The following is a 13,530-nucleotide window of genomic DNA, read 5'->3' on the forward strand; positions in this document are numbered from 1 at the left end:
ATTGGATTGGTGAAAGGCAAAAACAGAAGGACAGAAGGGCGGTGCTCAGTTAAGAGTCTTTCAGTACTTTGGGCCAAAGTAATGGACATGTAAACTGAAATAGGTATGCAAATAGAGAAAGATTTTGATAGAAAACTAGGCTACATTTTTGGAGATGCATGACAGGGCGCATCAAGGACAACTCTGAGTATGGCATAGAAAATCAGTGGACAATGTTAGCATATCTGAAGCCACTTACAGCCCTGACCTCTAACCTATCCAAGGTGGTTCCCCTGGGTCGGAACTGACTTACTTTTGTTCCAGTGTTCCAGTCCTATTGTGTGAACCATTGCATCATTGGTATGGACATATGGTAATGTGGCTCTGAAGTTTGGATTTGCATTAGAATCTCCTGGGTATACAGGCCACTCAGTACTGCTGAGCAAAAAATGCTCCTTCTCTGAAAAAAATACCCACCTCAACAAGTGGTACCTGGAGTCACAAGAGATGGGTTTGTCTGCCACAGGTACATCTGCATCTGAATGTAGAGGATGTATTTGTGATGTTTCCTTGACTCACGTAGCTGTCTTTTGTATTTCTGCTGTAGGCTGCTCAGGTTCTCTGCAGTCCAAGAGAAGCTTTTGATTGAATATCCTTTTTACACAACAATTCCAGCTATAATGGGCTCTAGTTTCCTGCATGTTAGAGGGCCAGGAAGGTTGAAATTAATGAGGGCTCTCACCACAGCTGAGTGGTCATTGTGCTTTCTGACCTTTAGGTCCAAAGCCAAAGTTTGAGCAATGAGAATCAGATTCCCAGGCCCCATCATTCTAGAAAGTCTTATTTGACAAGACAAATACAATCAAGGAATCCCTTTTCCCCTAAGCTGCTAAGGTGATTCTAAAAGATTATCTAAGCATTGTACTGAAAAACATACCAGCTTAGGAGGTTTTCTTTGGCTGTGATTTCTTGAGGCAGAAACCTTGTCTGCTTTGCCACACCAGGGTTGCTAAAAACATTGACATTATACTGAGAAAACATTGAAATATTTTCAAAATTCAATTACTGTGCTGTGACCCTGTTTTCCTTTCAAGCCATCTCATGGCAAATTGTTGACAGATCTGCTGTGACTTTGGAATAGTACATTTTAGAGAATGTTCTCAAATGTTAGATTGCCCTGAGAGACAGTGAGGTCTAGGAAAATCTGTGTGTGTTGACTACATGCATGTCTGTGTACATGACATTAAGAGTTATCCGATACCCTAAAGCACAGCATAAACTCTGTTAAGAGTTTGAGATTCTTGTTTGTAGAACCTGCTGCTGTGGAGATCTTATTATAACCCCACCATTTACTCAAATTTGACTTGGAAACAGTTAAAAATCAATTACATTGGCCCTAAACTAACCAAGGCACCTATGTCATTCGTAGGGGACTTTTCTCTGGGTCAGGAGGCCAAAAGCCAGGACTCCCTCCCCTTAAAGACTGAGAGATGGTTCACTGGAGTTGTCAAGTTAACTCTTGATCACAGGTTTTCATTTTATTTGCTGTGACTTCCCTGCTACTTCAGATAACCCATGCATCATCTTTGTCCCTCTCTTACTGGATTGAAAGTACTTCCAAGTGGCTAGAGTCAACTATGGCAGATCTAGAGCACAACATGCCCACACAGATAGCTGGTATACCCACTGCCTTCATGGCCTTCACCAGCTTTCCCTGGGTTGGCCGTGCCTTGAGATACTCATTCAAAGCTGAACTCAAAGCCAAATCATATACTTCATAGTTGTGTGATTGTAAAAGTACCAGGTACAGAGGGTGGTCTTGTAGGAAACTGAGGATGAAGAAGAAAATGGCTTTTTAAATGACAAGAAAAATCTTCTCAGGGATCCCCTTTATCTCAACCACACTACCCATTCAAAGGTGTTCCCAGAAGTTTATCCCAGCCATTGCTCCATCTGTCTTTTGCAGAGCAGCACATGCTTTCTGAAAGATACTGATTTTGCTTATGGTCATTGATGGGCCAAAGTCAATGTCAACATCAGCTTACAGGAGGGCACTGGTAGGCAGGAAGAGCATAAGCACACGCAGAACTACTTTGGTATCCCGTGCCCTTCCTTCTTTGTATGAGTGATTGTGGATGACATAGTCCATCCTAATAAATACCCATGTTCTTCTCGATGCTTTCCAGATGTGGACATCAGGGTGAGGAGGATTATGATGGCAAACTGGAGGACTGGTTTATATTAGAGCGAGCCCTGTGAGCAGGATGTTGGCTTGTGGCTTAAAGGAGTTGTTAGCTAGGTTTATTTTAGCTCCAGAATTTTTCTCCTTCCCTTTGGAATATTTGAATTTTAAATAAAAATAAATTTTTCCTTTGCTGTATTCTGGGACTTTAACTATACCCTGTTGGATGTGCAACAGCTCTAAAAGCATTTGTTGGGTGGTCATCTCACATAGGCATGAAAGTGTTTGCATGACATTTATCAAACATGTTAGAGAGCAAGTCCTGGCTTGGAGAGGTATGTTAATGTCAACAACCTTTTCTTAATATACTGTCGCCTTGCATTCAAGAGAGAATTTCTTCCATTAACTGAAAGCCACTCATCAACAGTGACCTCTGGTCTTTCTAATTTGTGGTTGGCCTTTAAGATGCATTCCATGCTATTCAGATGTGCCACTGGAAGAAAGAAAAACAATTTATTGGCCAACTTCTCTTGTTAATACAGGCCACTCCTACTCAGCCATTAGACTCTTTGTTGTGAAGGCAGCCTATGTTCAGAACACATCCACGTGTTGGAAATGCTTCAGAAAAGGTATGGCCAGTCCCTAAAGGTACAGACTATTCCTTAGAGACTGTCTCTTCCAGAGAGAGTGGAGAATATTCTGGGCTCTATTCAACCCTGCATGAGTAAGTAAAAGACTCTGCCGGAGAGCCTGGGGCAAGTAATCGTATCAGACAGGGTTTTACTGGCTAATAGTAAGCCAATGGTCTAAGCTATACCACACGACTATTCTGTTCAACCAATAAAAATCCATTTCTAGCAAGGGCCAATGATAATGTTGAAATATCTATATTCTAGTAATATACATGCAAGCTTGGCTTGGAAAATGAGTTATTTCTTGGAAATTATTATGTGCTTCATGCTTAGAAGGAAAATAAGAAAACATGTTTTATCAACATCTTCAGAACAGTGGCAGAGTCTGAGATATAGCTATTAATGAAAGAATTTTATTAACTAGACATGGTGGCACATACCTATAATCCCAGTACTTAGGAGGCTGAGGCAGGAGCATGGCAAGTTCAAGGTCATCCAGAGTTACATAGTGGGACACTGTCTCACAAACAAAACAAACACAAATTAAAAGGTTATTATTACTACTATTGTTGTTATTGCTAAATGTCAGAGTTCCTGAACAGTAGGATGACTATATTGTGACAGTAGTGTTTAATATCCTTAACTACACATTTCTTTGACTGCCTTTCTACTAAGTGCTCTGACAATCCTTTACCCACAACTTTTCTGTGTCCTCCTCTGATACCCCCTTTTCGTATCAGATATGACCTTTGATACCATCCTCTTCTTTGAATCCCTCGTAGAGTGGAAATTTCAAAGGACTCCTGGCTCTCTATCACCTTTCCCTATACACACTTCACTGTGAGTACTCTCCTGCCTTTGCTGTAGTGTGGTTGCTAGCTCACCCAACACTATCTCCCACAATTCTTTTCAAACAATGAAAGTTTGAAAGTATTACTGTCTTCCATAGTATTTAATGTGTTTTCTCCTATTGCCTTGTTGGTTTTTGCCAGGGCAACTTCTATTCAGTCTCTTAGCTATGTGTCTTTGCAGCTGCTTGCTTTATTCCCTATTTGAATCTAATAACTAGACTTTCAAATTTACCTTATTAAACCACTGCATATATGACACACAAGGAGAACATACATAATCTACTGATCTATCTATCTATCTATCTATCTATCTATCTATCTATCTATCTATCTATCTATCTATCTAAATCTATGTGTAATGTATATACCCTATATAATTTGTTCTTACAAATTTATCTTTACATGCATATATTTGTTGTTATATGTTTATGTATTTATTCAATTATCCCTCTTTCTCTATTTATCTATCTATTTATCTATCTATCTACCTATCTTTCTATGTCTTAGCAATGGTGTCCATTGCTGTGAAGAGACAACATGGCCAAGGCAACACTTACAAAGAACAACATTTAATTGGGGCTGGCTTACAGATTCAGAGGTTCAGCCCATCATTATCATGGCAGAAACCATGGCAGCCTCCAGGCAGGCATGAGGCTGGAGGAACTGAGAGGTCTACATCTTGTTCCAAAGGTGATCAAGAGAAGACTGTCTCCCAGGCAGCTAGGAGGAAGGTTCCAAAGCCTATCCTCAAACGTTGCACACTTTCTCCAACAAGACTACACATCCTGATAGTGCTACTCCTGGGTCAAGCATATTAAGCCACCATATTCCATTCCCTGACCCCAGTAGGCTTGTTCAAATACATGAGTCTATGGGAGCTATAACTAAACATAGCATAATGCAAAAATATATTTAGTCAAACTTCAAAAGTCTCCACAGTCTATACCAGTCTCAACAACGTTAAAAGTCTAAAGTTCAAGTCTTTTTCTGATACTCATTCAATCACTTAACTGTAATCCCCTATAAAGCCAAAATCAAAAAGCAGATCATATACCTTAAACATCACAGGATCTATATTACCATTGCAAAGCATCATAGTGGGGAAATACTGAACCAAACAAGACCAAAAACAAGATGGGTAAACTCCAAACTCTGTCTCTCAATGTGTGATGTCAAATTGTTCTTCAGATCTTCAACTCCTTTCATCTTTGTTGACTGCAAGAAACTTCTTTCTCTCAGGCTGGTTCCACTCTACTAGCAGTTTTTCCTCAGCAGGTACACTTGTCTCTGGTATCTCTAACATCTTGGGGTCTTTAAGACAACTTAAACTTTACAGGTTCTTGTTCCAATGCATGTAATCTACACATGATCTTCTGGGTTCCTCCAAAGGGCTTGGGTCACAATTCCAGCTCTGCCTTCTGTTTTGGTTGACTCTACTCTTCTGCTGCTGCTGTTCCTGGTGCCCTGTGGTACTGGCATCTCAAACACTCTGGGGGTTCTAACTACAACTAGGCTTGACAATAACCTCTCATAGGCTTTCTTTATGGTACCAAGTCTCAACTCCTTTGCATGACCCCTTCAGTCCTGGGCCATCAACTGCAGCTGAAGCTGCACTTTCGCCAATACCAAGCTTCAGCTTCTCCATGTCACCATCATGCCTTCAAAACCAGTTTCACCTGGATGATTCTTACACATGACCAAGTCTAGCTGAAGCATGAGGTAAAACTTTGGCTATTTCTAGAGCACAGCTTCTTTGTGCTCTCAGTAAACACTTCCCAGAAGATTTTTACGTCATTAATGATGGTCTCATCTTAACCACTGCTAATTTCTTAGCTCCAGATAACCAGCATCAGTGTCCCTTCTATTCTTGACTCTAAAGCCTGAGCCATATGCTGAAGCTGCCGAGTTTGGCTGCTTACTGGAGGTAGAACACACACACCCCACTCCTTGTCCTATTTCATTATCATCAGGTTCCTGTTTTCCAATTCCTTCACTGCCTAATCTTGGCTATTCTGGAACTTGCTCTTTAGATTGACCTTCAATTCAGAGATCTCCATGGCTCTGTCTCTGGAATGCTGGGATTAAAGGTGTGCCCCACCAAACCTGGACTTAAGCTTTTATTCACTTAGAACTTGCTCTGTCCTAAACTCAGCTTGAACTCAGAGATGTGCTTGTCTTTGTCTCCTAGAATTTAAGGTGTGCACCACCATGGTCACACTAGGGTCAAAGATTTTTTATGGCTACTATTCCTCAAGATCCAATCAAATGTCTGTGTCTTTCAGCCGTCCATTTCTGTATTGTAGTTTATTCTCGATAAAAAGTCCAAATGAAAACAATAACCAGGTTCAACTGGAAACACATAGACAATGAGCTTAGTCTGGTGGGATCTTCCCTGAAGTCACTACTCTCTTAATATGTTTATCTCCTGGATCATAGGTTTCCTCCCCACTCTACTTCTTGGTACCCCTTTATTCTTTGAACCATGTATTTTTGTACTTTTCCTTGTGAGGCTTGTTTTTTGAATTTTTAAGCTTGCTGTGTTTGATCAGAATGCTCTTTTTGAGAGTAAACCAGAGGACAAAATCTACACCGAGAAACGTTTTTTGTCAATGCAATTAATCTGGTTGCCTTCACCTTAAACTTAGCCTCAGGCAGACTCTTCAGATAAGGACAAAAAGCAGCCCCTCCTATTTTTGCAGAAAACACCACAAAAACAGTCTCTAGACCACATACTAAAATTCTTCTCTTCTGAACCCTCTAAAGCCAGGCTTCCATAGTTCTAAATCACCCTTACCAACAAAGTCTTCCATATTCCTACTAGGATAGCCTTTAAGCATTCTACTGCTTTCCAACTCTAAAGTCCCCAAATCCACATTCTTTAAAACAGAAACATGGTCAGGCCTATCATAGCAATACTCTTATTAATATAAACTCATATATTTAAACAAGCCTATGAGGCCAGGGAAAGGAATGTGGTGGTTTGAATATGCTTGGCTCAGGGAATGGCATTATTTGGAGGTGTGGCCTTGTTGGAGTAGGTGTGGTCTTGTTGGAGAAAGTGTATCACTGTGCGGGTGGGCTTTGAAAATCAGATCAATGAGCAAGAGTCAGCTTTCTCCTGGCTGCCTTCAGATAAAGATGTTAAACTTTCAGCTCCTCTAGAGCCATGCCTTCCTGGACACTGCCATGCTTTCTGCCATGATAATAATGGACTGAACCTCTGAACCTACCTCAATTAAATGTTGTCCTTATAAAGGTTGCCTTGTGTCTGGTCATAACAGCAAAACCCTAACTAAGACTATTTGTCTGTCTATCTACCTACCTGTCTATGAATTATCTATTTATCTACCTATCATCTACCTTTGTCATCTATAGATTCATTTCTGACTTTTTATCCACTGTGATATTTTCTTATCTGCAGTAGGAACCTCTTTGATCTCTCTCCTTCCAGCCCATTAGTCATATTACAGCAGATTTCAAGGCTCATATGTCCCAGAGATTCTTGGGATCCCCATAAATATTTACTGAATGCATACACACAAAACAATGAATAAAGGACAGTATGATCAAACATGCTAAGCTTTCTTCCATTAATCTTACTCTTGCTAGGCCATCAGCCACCTCTCAAATTCTCTCCTTATTCTACTACTCCCTGGTTCAAAAGTACAAATGACTCTAATGCCCTTTGGAGCAGCTTTCCTGCTACCCCCACCTCACTGCTTCCCCCAGCCTTATGCCATGCCTTCCTATTTCATTCTGCACAAATGTTAGTGAGCACTGAACTGTGTATGTTCATTTTTTCTACATATTGCATTTTGGCTGTCCAGTCTTTTTGTCTGACCATCCTGCCCAGCTTCATTATCCAGTGCTCACATCCCTGGCCCCAACAACAACTTCCACACAGACGCAGCTTCCTTCTTGAGCTTCTTACACCCACATTTCCTCTGCTTGGCTCTGCACACAAGGTTGACAATTACATAGTCGATTTATAAGATCTTGAGACTAGAAGTCATGCCTTGTGTTTGTTTTGGATCTGGACTATTGTAAAGGATAAAATTGATGGTCATTGAATTGGTATCAAAGTAAACTAAATGCAACATGAATTTTACAGACAACCCTTTTCCAGAGTGTAAAGCTGAGTTAGACCCTCTTGGTTCCATCTAATCATTAAATTTACTACTTTACAAGTGCAGTAGGTCAAAGTCAATTCTTTGGATCACCAGTATATCTTGCATGACACAAACATTAATAATGGTGACAAAATAGTAGCACCTCATATATTTGAGTGCTTTACGAGCACCAATTGTGAGGGCTCATGCCAAGTATTTTAATCTTTTAATTTAATCATCTCAGCATTCCTAAGAAATAAGTTATAGCACTCCACTTTGCAGGTGAGAAAATAAGAAAACTTCAAACATGGATTGAAGCCTAAAAATGTCCCATGACCAGTGCCAGGTTCCAGAAATACTGTGATTCACAAGGCAAGTTTAACCCTAGAAGAGCTACAGATTTGGAAGGGGAAGAAAATGACCAATTACCATTTGCTTTTAATAAGTGCAATATCAGATATTAACTATTCTTTCTCTATCAAATGAAGACAGTGACTAATGCTGCCCAGTGCCCTAACAACTCCTTAAGAGTATTGCCAGGGGGGGCTGGCAAGATGGCTCAGCAGGTAAGAGCACTGACTGCTCTTTTGAAGGTCCTGAATTCAAGTCCCAGCAACTACATAGTGGCTCCCAACCACCTGTAATGAGAACTGATGCCCTCTTCTGGTGTGTCTGAAGTCAACTACAGTGTACTTATGTGTAATAATAAGTAAATAAAAAGTAATATTGCCAGGAACTGAAGAAATGACCCAGTAGATAAAGTACTTGTGTAAAAATTAGGACTTTAGTATGGATAGTCCCAACTTCACATAAAGTGGTAGCATGTCTGCCTGTAATCCCTGATGGGATGCAGAGACAGGAAAATTCTTGGCAGTCTGGGGTCAACTATCTTGTGCAGAGTGTCAAAGAAGGAGACCTTGTCTCTAAACAGGGTAATAGGTGAGGACCAATACTGGGGATTGTTCTCTGAACTTCACATGTGCATGCATTGTGACACACTTGCCTGAACACACACACACACACACACACACACACACAGAGAGAGAGAGAGAGAGAGAGAGAGAGAGAGAGAGAGAGAGAGAGAGAGAGAGAGAGTTTTATTTGTCAGTCTGACATAATTTAGAATCACCTGATCACCTGGGAAGAGACACTCAATTAAGAATCGTCCAGATCAGGTTGACCTGTGAGTAGGTGTGTAAGGGATGGCTGTGAGTACATTAATTGATGTGTGAGCCCTATCCATTATGAGTGGTATTACATCCTGTATTTGGGTACTGGGATATATAAGTGTTCAGAGAGGCCTGAGAATGACTAAGTACATATGCATTTATTTGCTTTCTATTCGTAACAGTAGATGTACTAGCAACTTTGAGTTCCTGTCTTAACTTCACTATAATAAAGGAGACTATAACCTGGAGCTATAAGACAGCCCATTTCATTCTAAATTGCTTTATGTCAAAGTACTTTATTATAGTAACAGAAATGAAACACACACACACACACACACACACAAAGAGAGAGAGAGAGAGAGAGAGAGAGAGAGAGAGAGACTTAAAAATATTTCTAGCACTTTATGCTTGAAGTCTTTTTACTTTTAACCTACATTTCTTTTCATTGTGATAGAATCTCTATGATTTTCACTGGCAGGGTATTATAGAATATTTCTAGCTAGTCATCTTCCAAACTACCGAAGTCAACAACAATGCCTGCCTTCTGAAACCATGAGGAGCCAAAAAAAAAAAAAAAAAATCACATCAACTAAACAGCATTTCTAGATTTGAAAATAGCTTTTTGGGAAAATATAAGGGAATCTGATTAAAGTATTGTGGTGGTTTCCAAGTAATGCCTCCAATAGAACAGAGAGTGGAATATCTCTTCTTCAGTCAGTGGTACTATTTGGTGAGGCTTAGGAGGTGTGGTCTTACTGGAGGAAAGCTGTCAAGGGGAGTATGTTTTGAGGTTTCAAAATCCTCTTCCATTCCCAGTTGATTCTCTTTGTTCTCTGCTTATAGTTTGAGATGTGATTTCTCAGCTATTCCAGTCATCATGTCTACCTGATGCCAAGCTTCCTGGCCATAATGGTGACAGACTCTTAGCCTTCAGAAGAATAAGCTTCAAATAAACATTTCCTTATATAAGTTGTTCTCTTTAGCATTTAATCACAGCAATAGAAAGGTGACTAATACTGAAATTGGTTCCAGGAACATGAGTTATTGCTGTGACAGACTTGAAAACATGTAGTTTTATTGAGGAATGTGGAAGATGTTGGAACTTTGGACTAGAAAATTGGTGGAATTCTATAAGCAGAGCTTAATGGATTATCCTAGTAGAAGTGTGGAAAACAGTAGTGTTGGGAGCTATGCTGACTATGGAGGTCCAGCTCAAGTAGTTTCCATGGGAATAGTATTTGCAACTGAGCTAAAGACCTCACTTACTATATTTTGGTAAAAAAACAAATTCTAGCTGATTTCTCCCCATGTCCTAAGAACTTTCCTGAAGCTGAATTCAAAAGGAAGGAAATAATTCTTTTGATGGAGAAGAGTTCAAGACAGCCTAATATTGACTCACTCTTATACAAGTTTATTATAAACAACAGCAAAAGGAACAGGAATAAATGCAAAATGTATAGTTTAAAGAAAAGTGGGGAACAAAGAAACTTAAGATTGCAGCAAAGTATTGTGCAGAAACAGTGAAGGAGATTAAGAAGAGACCCTATAGGCAAGGGAAGGGTTGTTCTTGAGGTAAGGACCTTCCTAGCTAAGCTTCCAACTTATGAAAGGAAAAGGCCTATGAAAATGTTTGCTCCTAGAGATGAACAATAACCTTAAGCTGTTGTGATTCACAGTCACCAGAGGTCATGCCAAGCTGGCAGGTAAAATTGGCAGTGTTGTCCAGGTGGTGTTGGCTTTAGAGTCTTGAAGGATACACAAAGAAAGGTGTTATGAAATTCTTCTCCATGTTTTCAGAAAGTCTCTCAGTCCAGGTCTGTGGCAGAGGAGGCCTTGAGTGAAGGTGAAGGTCCTGGGAGCCAAGAGGACCTAAGAAGCAATTGCATGGAGCTGTGGAGAAGAAACCTGGATTGTGTTTGACACCCCAAGACACTGAAGATGTTACAACCATGGCACATCTGCCAATAAGAGCTCCATTCAGGAAGTGGAACCAGCCCATGAAAAAAGGTAAGTGCAGCAGGCAACAAAGCTGGGGGAGAGGGGCAGAGCCTTCCAAGCCCTTTGACAACAGACATGGAGCTACAGGATTTGGACTGATAGGTTCTTGTTTTTCTGTGGTCCTGTATTTTTTTCATTATTCCCAGATTTCTCTCTTTTGGAATGGTAATATATACTATGTGCCATTATATGCTAGAGAAGTATATAATTTACCTTTTTGAGTTTATAGGGAATTACCAAAAATAGATTGCCTTGAGTGTCAGAAGAGAATCTTGACATTTAAACACTGCTGGGACTGTAAAATATTATGAGAACCAAATGCATCTTGCATTATGACATCGCCACGAGACTTATAGGGCCCAGGAAGTAGAATGTTGTAATTTTAATGAGATGCCTCCTACCTTCTCAGCCATTTGAGTACTCAGTCTCCATTTGGTGGCATTGTTTGCAGAAGCTGCGGGCCTCACTGAAGGAAATGGAGGAGTTGTCTTTGAAGTTTCAAAGGCCATATATATCCAGTCCCATCCCTCTCTCTATATATATTTCCTGCCTCAGTTTGAGATATAAACTGTCAGAATCTATAGTCACCTGCCTGCCTGCCACCTAGCTTTCCAGCCAAGATGGTGAAGGACTCTTAGCTCTCTGGAAACATAAGCTCAAAACAAACCTTTCCTTCTATAAGTTGCTTTGGGCATGGTGGTTGATGAAATTGAAAATTAATTAATTTTCTGTAAAAACTAAGTAATCAAGGCATAAATTCCACTTAACATGATAATGTGTTAATACTAGTTTACTTGTAGCAAACATACCAAACACACTGATATGTTAATGGCAATGGTTCTGAGACATGAAGTTACTCTACTATTTCCACAATTTGCATGTGTTTCTGTATGTGTCTTGAAGGATGCACACAGATGTACAGATGCAATTACATGTATATGCATCTGTATGTGGGAGCCAGGGGCTAATCTTAAGTATTATTGCTAAGATTCTGTCCTTCTTATTTTCTGAGATAGGTCTCTCAGTATCTCAGGCTCACCAAGTCAGCTAGGCTAACAATCCATCAAGCCCAAGAACTTCTTATCTCTACCTCTCCAGGACCAAAATTATATACATATGCCTTTGTGTGCAGCTGTTTTAGATAGGTTGTTGAGGATTCTGGGGGAATTGAACTTATGTCCTCAAGCTTGTACAATGAGTATTTTACCAATGGAGGAGCTTTTCCAACTGCCATCTTCATACACTGTGTAGTCTAAATCTAAACCTGTTACAATATAAAGTACACTAAAATAGAATGTCAGTCTATAAAATAAGGGCTGTGTTGTGGATGATCAAGAGGATGGTGTGGCTGATAACATTGAGGAATCTAAGCAAAAGATTCCTTTGTGGTTGGAGGCAGAAAGGAAGTGGATAGATTTGGCACTAGGAAGATCACCTTGGTGATTCTGAATAAAGACCCAGAAGTCCAATAGGCCACTGTAGAACCTGATTTGGAGTCTTAGGGATGGATGGGGGGAGACCAGGTTTAAAGGCACCCACTTGGGAGTCATTATGCACATAGGTGGTGGTTGAAGCATTTGATGTCCTAAATACCATTCTGGAGATCAGCAGCCAGCAACTCTGTCATTACTGTATAAAGGATGAGCTGGAGGAGGCTGGGGGTACACATGGGAGCCAATCTGATTATAACTGCAGAGCAGCTGGAGACTCTCACCCGCGGGGGGAGCCACCTCCTCCTGTGGGCACAGACACTGTGTTTTCCCTGATTCTGGAAGGCATTTCCTGAGACAAACTTGGGATACGATAATTACGCTGGTTGGTAAGTTGATCTAGCCTCAACTGCATAGACAGGAGCCCACAACAAAATGCTTCCATGTTATTCAATACATTGGCTGTTCTTTAAAAAGAAGCATTTAAATTCTTTCTCCCAAGGCAGATCTGGGATAATTATGTTAGATGAAACTATTTTGATAAACATCTTTCTTGAGGACACAGCACCTCCGTCACTTTAAAGCCTAAGTTAATTAGATATCTGATGTTAACAAAAGCTTCCATTTAGGAGAAGAGTCCTCAAATACTATATCCCCCAGACTTCTGCTTTAGCCGAGGAGCCAATGCTAAGTACAGCTTTTATCATCAAACTGGCATTTTTGCATAGTTAATCATAGATGTCTGCTGACTCCGAGATGAAGAAGGCATTCCCACTTCTATCCCAAAGATGAAAGAGTATCAACATGGTGAAATTTATGTTTTCCCCATGACCAGTCTATAGAGTGGAGTCTCAGATACGGGAAGATATTCACTTTGCAAGGCATCCAGGGCCTATCTGATTTGTAAGGGAAAAGACATTTTGTGGTCACAAAAGTGGGACAGTCATAACAACCTCAAGAGTGAACACCATACTGTGCTCCAAAGGATGCCTAAATCACCCAGAAGTGGGCATAAGGACCAACATCATGTGTGTGTCTTCTTCATGAGGATTCTCTGAAGTACAATGTTTCTTGTAAATAAGCAGATAAAACTGGAAAGAGAAAATTCTCCTCACTCCACAAGCAAGTGTGCATCACACACACACACACACACACACACACATACACACACACACACACA

This window comes from Mus pahari, chromosome 6 (assembly GCF_900095145.1).
Source record: "Mus pahari chromosome 6, PAHARI_EIJ_v1.1, whole genome shotgun sequence".
Taxonomy (NCBI): Eukaryota; Metazoa; Chordata; class Mammalia; order Rodentia; family Muridae; genus Mus; species Mus pahari.